Source organism: Melospiza melodia, unplaced genomic scaffold (assembly GCF_035770615.1).
Source record: "Melospiza melodia melodia isolate bMelMel2 unplaced genomic scaffold, bMelMel2.pri scaffold_32, whole genome shotgun sequence".
Lineage (NCBI taxonomy): Eukaryota > Metazoa > Chordata > Aves > Passeriformes > Passerellidae > Melospiza > Melospiza melodia.
The window spans coordinates 1,480,630-1,487,631 of NW_026948638.1; the positions used below are offsets into that span (position 1 = coordinate 1,480,630).

At 50.1% G+C, this 7,002-nt stretch overlaps 1 pseudogene; it reads left to right on the forward strand.

Moving 5' to 3' along the window:
- The first annotated feature begins 4,729 nt into the window (after positions 1–4,729).
- Positions 4,730–5,662, forward strand: LOC134434171 (olfactory receptor 14C36-like; annotated as a pseudogene).
- Positions 5,663–7,002: the final 1,340 nt, after the last annotated feature.

A 7,002-nucleotide genomic window follows, 5' to 3' on the forward strand; every position in this document is an offset into this window, starting at 1 on the left:
CATACCACTGAATTTTGAGACTAAGTGGAAGTTAAATTGTACAACCTTTTGATCAAAAGGGACTCCATAGCATCCCACATACTCCCCATCATCCACACCACCCTTGAGACCCTTCACCAGCCAGCAGTGTGTTGAAAACTCAATCCATTGGTCACTCCTAACTCGGGACCTCACCCCAAACCTGCCTTTATCAGACTTTCCACGATGGTCCAAGATGGCGATGGCCATGCTGTCTTGGAGTATCATGCCCTGGAGAGTTAAGATGGAAGGAGCCTGAACGTGGCTCGAGAGCCCAATCATCCTCCCTCCATCTTGGCTCTTCCATTTCCTGCAACCACAACCTTCTCTTTTGCCTGAACGAACCTCCAGACACCACCCCCACCACTGTGGGTCACACCCCCACTGTCAATCATTCCACCTCCATCCTGGGACATGCCTCCAGAATGGCAGCCTAGTTGTTTGCCATCCTAAATCAAGGCCCTTCCTCCCCAACACCTGACAAAATGGCAGTGCCCTTTGCCTCACCCTCCGGCAACAATATGACCCCATGGTCAAAGATACTAAGGCCAACTGTCACACTATTTCTAATCCAAATGTTTCTCCTCCAAGTTATTCTTCCTCCTTAGAAAATAGTTTGGATTCCCCAGAGCCACCTCACCCCTTTAACCCCAGAAGATCCCTGGGAAATGATCTGGAAATAAGCAGTTAGGGAAGGAGACTGGAAACAGTCTCAAAACCCCTCATTGACCGCGTATGTTATGAAAGAAGGGGGCAGAATCCCAGGTATCAGCCATTGGTTTGAGGGGAAATCAAGGATCTGTGTAGGGCAGCTAAAGACCATAGGAGGGACTTCCCTTGTTTTAATGGCCTAATGAGGCCCATGTTTACAGTACATGTCTTAACTCCCTATGATTTAAAATATATTATGACCATGTTGTTGTCACCTACAGAATACACCCTGTGAAAAGGGGGATGGAAGTGTTTACTAAATCGATTAATAGGCGACTATGCTAATAATGAGGCAAGAGCGGAATCAACCATCTAGCTGGAGAAGGACAACACAGCCTACCAGATGACCAAACAGCAGGTGTCCTGAGAGAAGTATTGTATGATATCAAAGACATGGCTTTGCAAGCTTTAATCCAGGTATTGGATGGTAGCATCCTCAGTTTGGACTACCTTGGGTGGCTGCAGCTAAAGCTTTAGGACAATCAGACCATCTTGGGTGCCTGTTAAGTAAGCAAACCAATGCTACCTCCCTCACACTGAGTGGCCTGCTCTCAGACGTAGAGACCATCAGACATGCCACCTTGCAGAACAGCAATAGAGTTTTTACTCTGGGCACATGGGCATGGCTGTGTAGACTCTGAGGGCATGTGTTGCATGAACCTCTCCATCCACAGTGAGTCAATCCACAAGAACATTCAGGTACTTGAAGGATTCAAGAAGCTTCAAGTGGAAAACAAAGACTGGTTCAATAAACTCTTCCAGTCCAAGGGACAAAAGGGTTGGATGATGTCTAGCTAAAACAGGATTATTAATTCTCTTAGTGGTTGTTGTTCTATTGTTAATTGTCTCATGTTTGTTTGGATGATTTCAGAAAGTCTTACAAAATTCTTTCAGTTCCATCTTTGTTGTAAAACAGAAAGGGGAAAGATACCCAACACAGGATCCTCATGGACTCCTTGGAGGAGAGAATTGGAGGCCAGGATGGCACAAAAACCTCTCAGAGACTCAGTTTGGGAAGGAAAATCCTTAAAAGTACCTAAAAGTATTCTTAAATCCATAAAGTACCTTAAAAACCTTGAGTATCTCAAAGCATTAATGAGCCCCACTGAGTGTCAGTACAAAGCTCTCAAGGGACTCGTTAAATTAGATAATTGGGGCCATGATTGCACAAACCTCTCACAGAGTCTGTATCAAAAGGGAAACACCAAGTACCTTCAAATAACTGAAGTACCTTGAAGCATAAATGAGACCACTGAGTGTTGTTACTGACAAAGTCTCTCCAGGGACTAATTACAGCAGATAATTGGAGGCCATGATTGCACAAACCTCTCAGACACTCCAAGGCAAAAGCCAAACCCAAAGTCCTTTGAAAAACCTGCAGAGAGGCTCCTGGCCCAGAGGCAGCTCCTGGCAAGGGCAGCGCTGCAGAGAGACAGCTCTGCCCAGGAGCAGCTCCTGTGCACAGCGCAGCAGGGCTGGGGCACTGCCTGCAGCCACCCCGGGCACAGCACAGGGGCACAGAGGGGTTAAACTCAGCCTGGGCTGGGAGCACAGAGCAGAGCTCACTCAGGGCTCACTAGAGCAGAAATCAGCCCAGGTTTGAAACAGTCATTCCCTGGCTGTGGGAAGAGAAGCTGAAGTTCCTGCCAGGATCTCCTGGAGCTGGCACATCCCACAGCTTTGAGGACCTTTCAGGAGGACTCTCAGAGCTGCTCCAGGGCAGGGCTGTGGCCCCAGGGCAGGGCTGGCTTTCCCTGCTGCCCCAGCCCAGGCACAGCCCAAGGCAGCTCCTGTTGCCAGGCTCTGCTGCAGGGCTGAGCAGCCGGGGCTGCAGCCAGGGGTGCCCAGGGCTGTCCTGCAGAGCAGGGTCTGCAGCCCAGGGCACTGTGCTGGGGCAGGGACTCTGCTGCCTGCCAGGGACAGCTCTCAGCTGGCCCTGGCAGCTGCTCCCAGTGCTGGGGAGAAGCTGTGGGGGGAAGGAGCCACCCTGAGCAGGGCAGGGGTTGCTGCTGAGAGGGGCTGGGTGGGGCAGGGCTGCTCCCAGCTCCAGACCTGCCTGGGCACAGCTCTGGAGAACACTTCCCAAAGAAGGTAAGCCAGGGATTGCTGTAAAGGTCAGGAGCTTTCCTGAGAGTGTTTTCAATGTCCTGCTTGGAGAAAGATGGGAATGTTGGGGTGGTGACAAGAAGTTTTTTGTACTTTTTACATTTTTATATATTCGTAGCTCTCTAAATTACTATTATATAGTTACAATTCTATAATCCTTACTTAACTCTATTAAACTCTTAACTGTATTAAACCACTATTATGTTCTTATATAGCTTTAATCCTGAATTAAATCTAGTATGTTTCCTTACCTTTCTTTTAATAACCTGACTGCCTAAATATATCCATAAAATGCTGTATAGTCCTATTCTTTTATATAGTCCTGAAATATTATATAGTCTTCTAGGAACTGGATATATAGGAGCATTTTGGGTTTTGAGAATGAGCAGAATATGAGCAGTCATTATAAAAAGTGAAGGCAAAGAAGCCTTTGGACCTACTCCAATTGGTTGACCCAGGGATGTGTAACTAGGGAAACTAAATCTCCTTTTGGATGCTCCTGTTAAATATCCTAATTATCAACCTTAATAAATTGTTGAAATCAGGAGGTGGGTGTGCCCTTTCCCACTGGGACACCTGGAAGCTTCCAATAAGTGTCTGGCTTTTACTTTACTTTACTGTTCTAACACTGCTGCAAATTTTTTTTTTTTTTCTCTTTCAATTATAGACAACAGGGGGATGAGAGAAGCAAAACAGGAATTGTAATCCCAGAATCACAGAACATTCTGAGTTGAAAGGGACACACAGGATCATCAAAGGAATGTTTGAACATTTACACAGACTCCAGAACTGTGACTTAAGCTGGTCAGTCTCTGCTGGGAGCCTCTCAAAGCCCTCAGCCACTCCTCAGCCCTGGGCAGCAGCAGCATCACTTCTGCAGGGCCCAGCAGGGCTCTCCTGAGCTGCCCTTTCCCAGCTGCACACAGAGCCTGCCGCATCCAGGGCCCTGCACACAGGCAGTTTTCTGTAGGGCCCCGGCCAGGGCACACAGGCTGGGATGGGCTCTGTGAGCGCTGGCAGGGACAAGGCTCCTCTCAGGAGGGAAAGACCAGGCCCAGGGAGATGCTCAGGGAAGGAGAAGGGGCTGAAGAGAGCAGAGCTGGGGGCAGGATGAGGGCACGGTTGGTGTGTGGGAGGTGCCGGGCACAGCTGGGCACGGGAACACTGTCCTGAGTGTCTGACTGTCTCTGTCCTGCCCTCTCAGGCACAGCACCACAACATCTTCTCTTGGTTCTGCACTGCCCTGATATTGTCACTGTTATCTGCTGCTCTCAGGGAGGCTCTGGCATTTGCAGCAGCTGAGTCAGACACCGCCCTTGGCATTCCTGCCAGGCAGGGGTGTCCATGGGAATGGGGTGTCCAAGCTTCCCTGGCACCTGTGGGGCTGTGGGCAAAGCAGTCCATGGGAAAGAGGAATGAGCTGAGCCCCCTCCCTGAGATCCCATCAAGAGCACAGCCAGGGATCTCCTTGCTGTGCCCTTCCAAGCTCTGAGCTGCCCTTCTGGGTGCAAATCTGTGCCAGAGCCTCTGGGAGTTCCTGAATGTCCCATGGGGAAGGGCAGAGCTGCCACTCTGAGGAAATGCTGCTGGGTTTGCCAAGGGAGCCGTGAGTATCCTTGGCACAAGGGGGTGCTGAGACCTTGCCCAGAGACCTTGAGAGAGGGTGAGACGTTCAGGGATCCTCTGATCTGCGAAGGGACTGGTTTATCCCAAGGTGACCTGGGAGTGTGACTGTGCTCTGATTGCAAAGGTTCTCTCCAGAGCAGGAAAAGGGGTGAGTGAGTCCCAGCTGTAGGGACTGTCTACAGGGAATGGACCAGGTTTGGCTCCAAGCAGCCTCTCCTGACTTGTCACTGTCCTTTCTCCATGAACAGGTCCCCAGCAGTCTCAGCAAATGTCCAACAGCAGCTCCATCTGCCACTTCCTCCTGCTGGCATTGGCAGACACGTGGCACCTGCAGCTCCTGTACTTCTGCCTCTTGCTGAGCATCTTCCTGGCTGCCCTCCTGGGCAATGGCCTCATCATCAGCGCCGTAGCCTGCGGCCACCACCTGCACACGCCCATGTTCTTCTTCCTGCTCAACCTGGCCCTCAGCGACCTGGGCTCCATCTGCACCACTGTCCCCAAAGCCATGCACAATTCCCTCTGGGACACCAGAGACATCTCCTACACTGGATGTGCTGCACAGCTCTTTTTTTTTCTGTTCTTCATCTCAGCAGAGTTTTTCCTCCTGACCATCATGTGCTACGACCGCTACGTGTCCATCTGCAAACCCCTGCACTACGGGACCCTCTTGGGCAGCAGAGCTTGTGCCCACATGGCAACAGCTGCCTAGGCCAGCGCCTTTCTCAATGCTCTGCTACTCATGGCCTATACATTTTCCTTGCCCCTGTGCCATGGCAATGCCTTGGGCCAGTTCTTCTGTGAAATCCCACAGATCCTCAAGCTCTCCTGCTCACAGTCCAAACTGAGGAAACTGGGGCTCATTGTTGGTAGTTCCTGTTTAGGTTTGGGTTGTTTTGTGTTCATTGTTTTCTCCTATGTGCAGATCTTCAGGGTTGTGCTGAGGATCCCCTCTGAGCAGGGACGGCACAAAGCCTTTTCCACCTGCCTCCCTCACCTGGCTGTGATCTCCATGTTCCTCAGCACTATTGTCTTTGCTCACCTGAAGCCCCCCTCAGTCTCGTCCCCATCCCTGGATCTGGCCCTTTCAGTTCTGTACTCGGTGGTGCCTCCAGTCCTGAACCCCCTCATCTACAGCATGAGGAACAAGGAGCTCAAGGCTGCAGTGTGGAGATTGATCACTGGATGCTTTCAGGAACATTAAAATGCTGGCCAATTTCTGCCAATCACTTCTACTTAAAGACATCTTTCATACTTCTTGTTGCTTTGGTTGTGGTTTGTTCTTTTTTTCCTTTGTATTAGTTTTTCATATTGTCCACAAAGGAATGTCATTGTTTTTGCCATTCTCATTTTGTTTCTCTCCAACTTCCCTGTGGCCAGAGACTGTGTCAATGAGCGGCCACGCACTTGTGGCTTTAAAGGAACTAAAGGATCTCCCAGCCAAGTTTTTTTGCATAGATGCCCTTTTGTTCCCTTCTCTGGAGCTGCAGCAGCAATGTCTGTTTGCAGAGCTGTGGGCAGATAAGTGTTGGCACAGCAGCTCTGCTCCTGCTGGCCACACCATTCCTGATCCAGCCCAGGAGCCATTGGCCTTCTTGGCCACCTGGGCACACTGCTGCCTCATGCCCAGCCTGCTGTCCATCACTCCCTGCAGGTCCCTGTCTGCCTGGCTGCTGTCCAGCCACTCTGTCCCCAGCCTATATCACTGCAGGGGTTGTTGTGGCCAAAGTGCAGGACTCGGCACTTGGTCTTTTTAAACCTCACCTTGTTGGATTCACCCCCTAGATCCACCTGTCCAGGTTCCTGTGCAGAGCCCTCCTATGCTCCCACAGAATCAACACTCACACTCACCTTGGTGTCATCTGCAAAGATGTCCTTGGTTCCATGAGGCCTCTCATTGTCACAATGGCCTCCTTGGTACACCAGGCCCTGCACTGTCACACTGGCCTCCTGGGTTCCATAGGGCCCCAATATTTGGCAATGGACTCCTTGGTTCCATGGGGCTTCACAGTGTCACAATGTTCTCATTGGTGCCACAGTTTCACAGTGGCCCCTTGGTTCCATGGGGCCCCAGAGTGTCACAATGGCCCCATGGTTGTTTTGCGGAGAAAAGAAGAAACCTCACAACTTTGTAAAAGTTGTAAAGCCCGGTATGCTTTTATTACGACGCGTGCCGGACGCAAGTCCCCCAAAAAGGCATGCGTACCTCTGAAGACCTCGGGTCTTCTTTTGTCCCCCTTCCAAATGCATATGCATACAGTTTCACAATAAGTTCATACATATTCATTCCGCATGACATTTAGCACCAGTTCTTCTTTATCATAGGAATTTCTAAGTCGAGGGCAAATCGACCTTGTGGTCTTTTCTGTTTTTCTTTCTCTGTCTCCTTGCTGTCTTGGCATGTGAGTTTTTCCTTCCGCTTTGGCCTCACAGACTTTTCACCTTTCTTAGACACTTCACCTAATTCAGAATGGATCTTTACTCTGTCTCATTCCCCCCCTTTCCTAGGAAATAAGTAAATTTTTTTTCTGAATGAAAACCTTC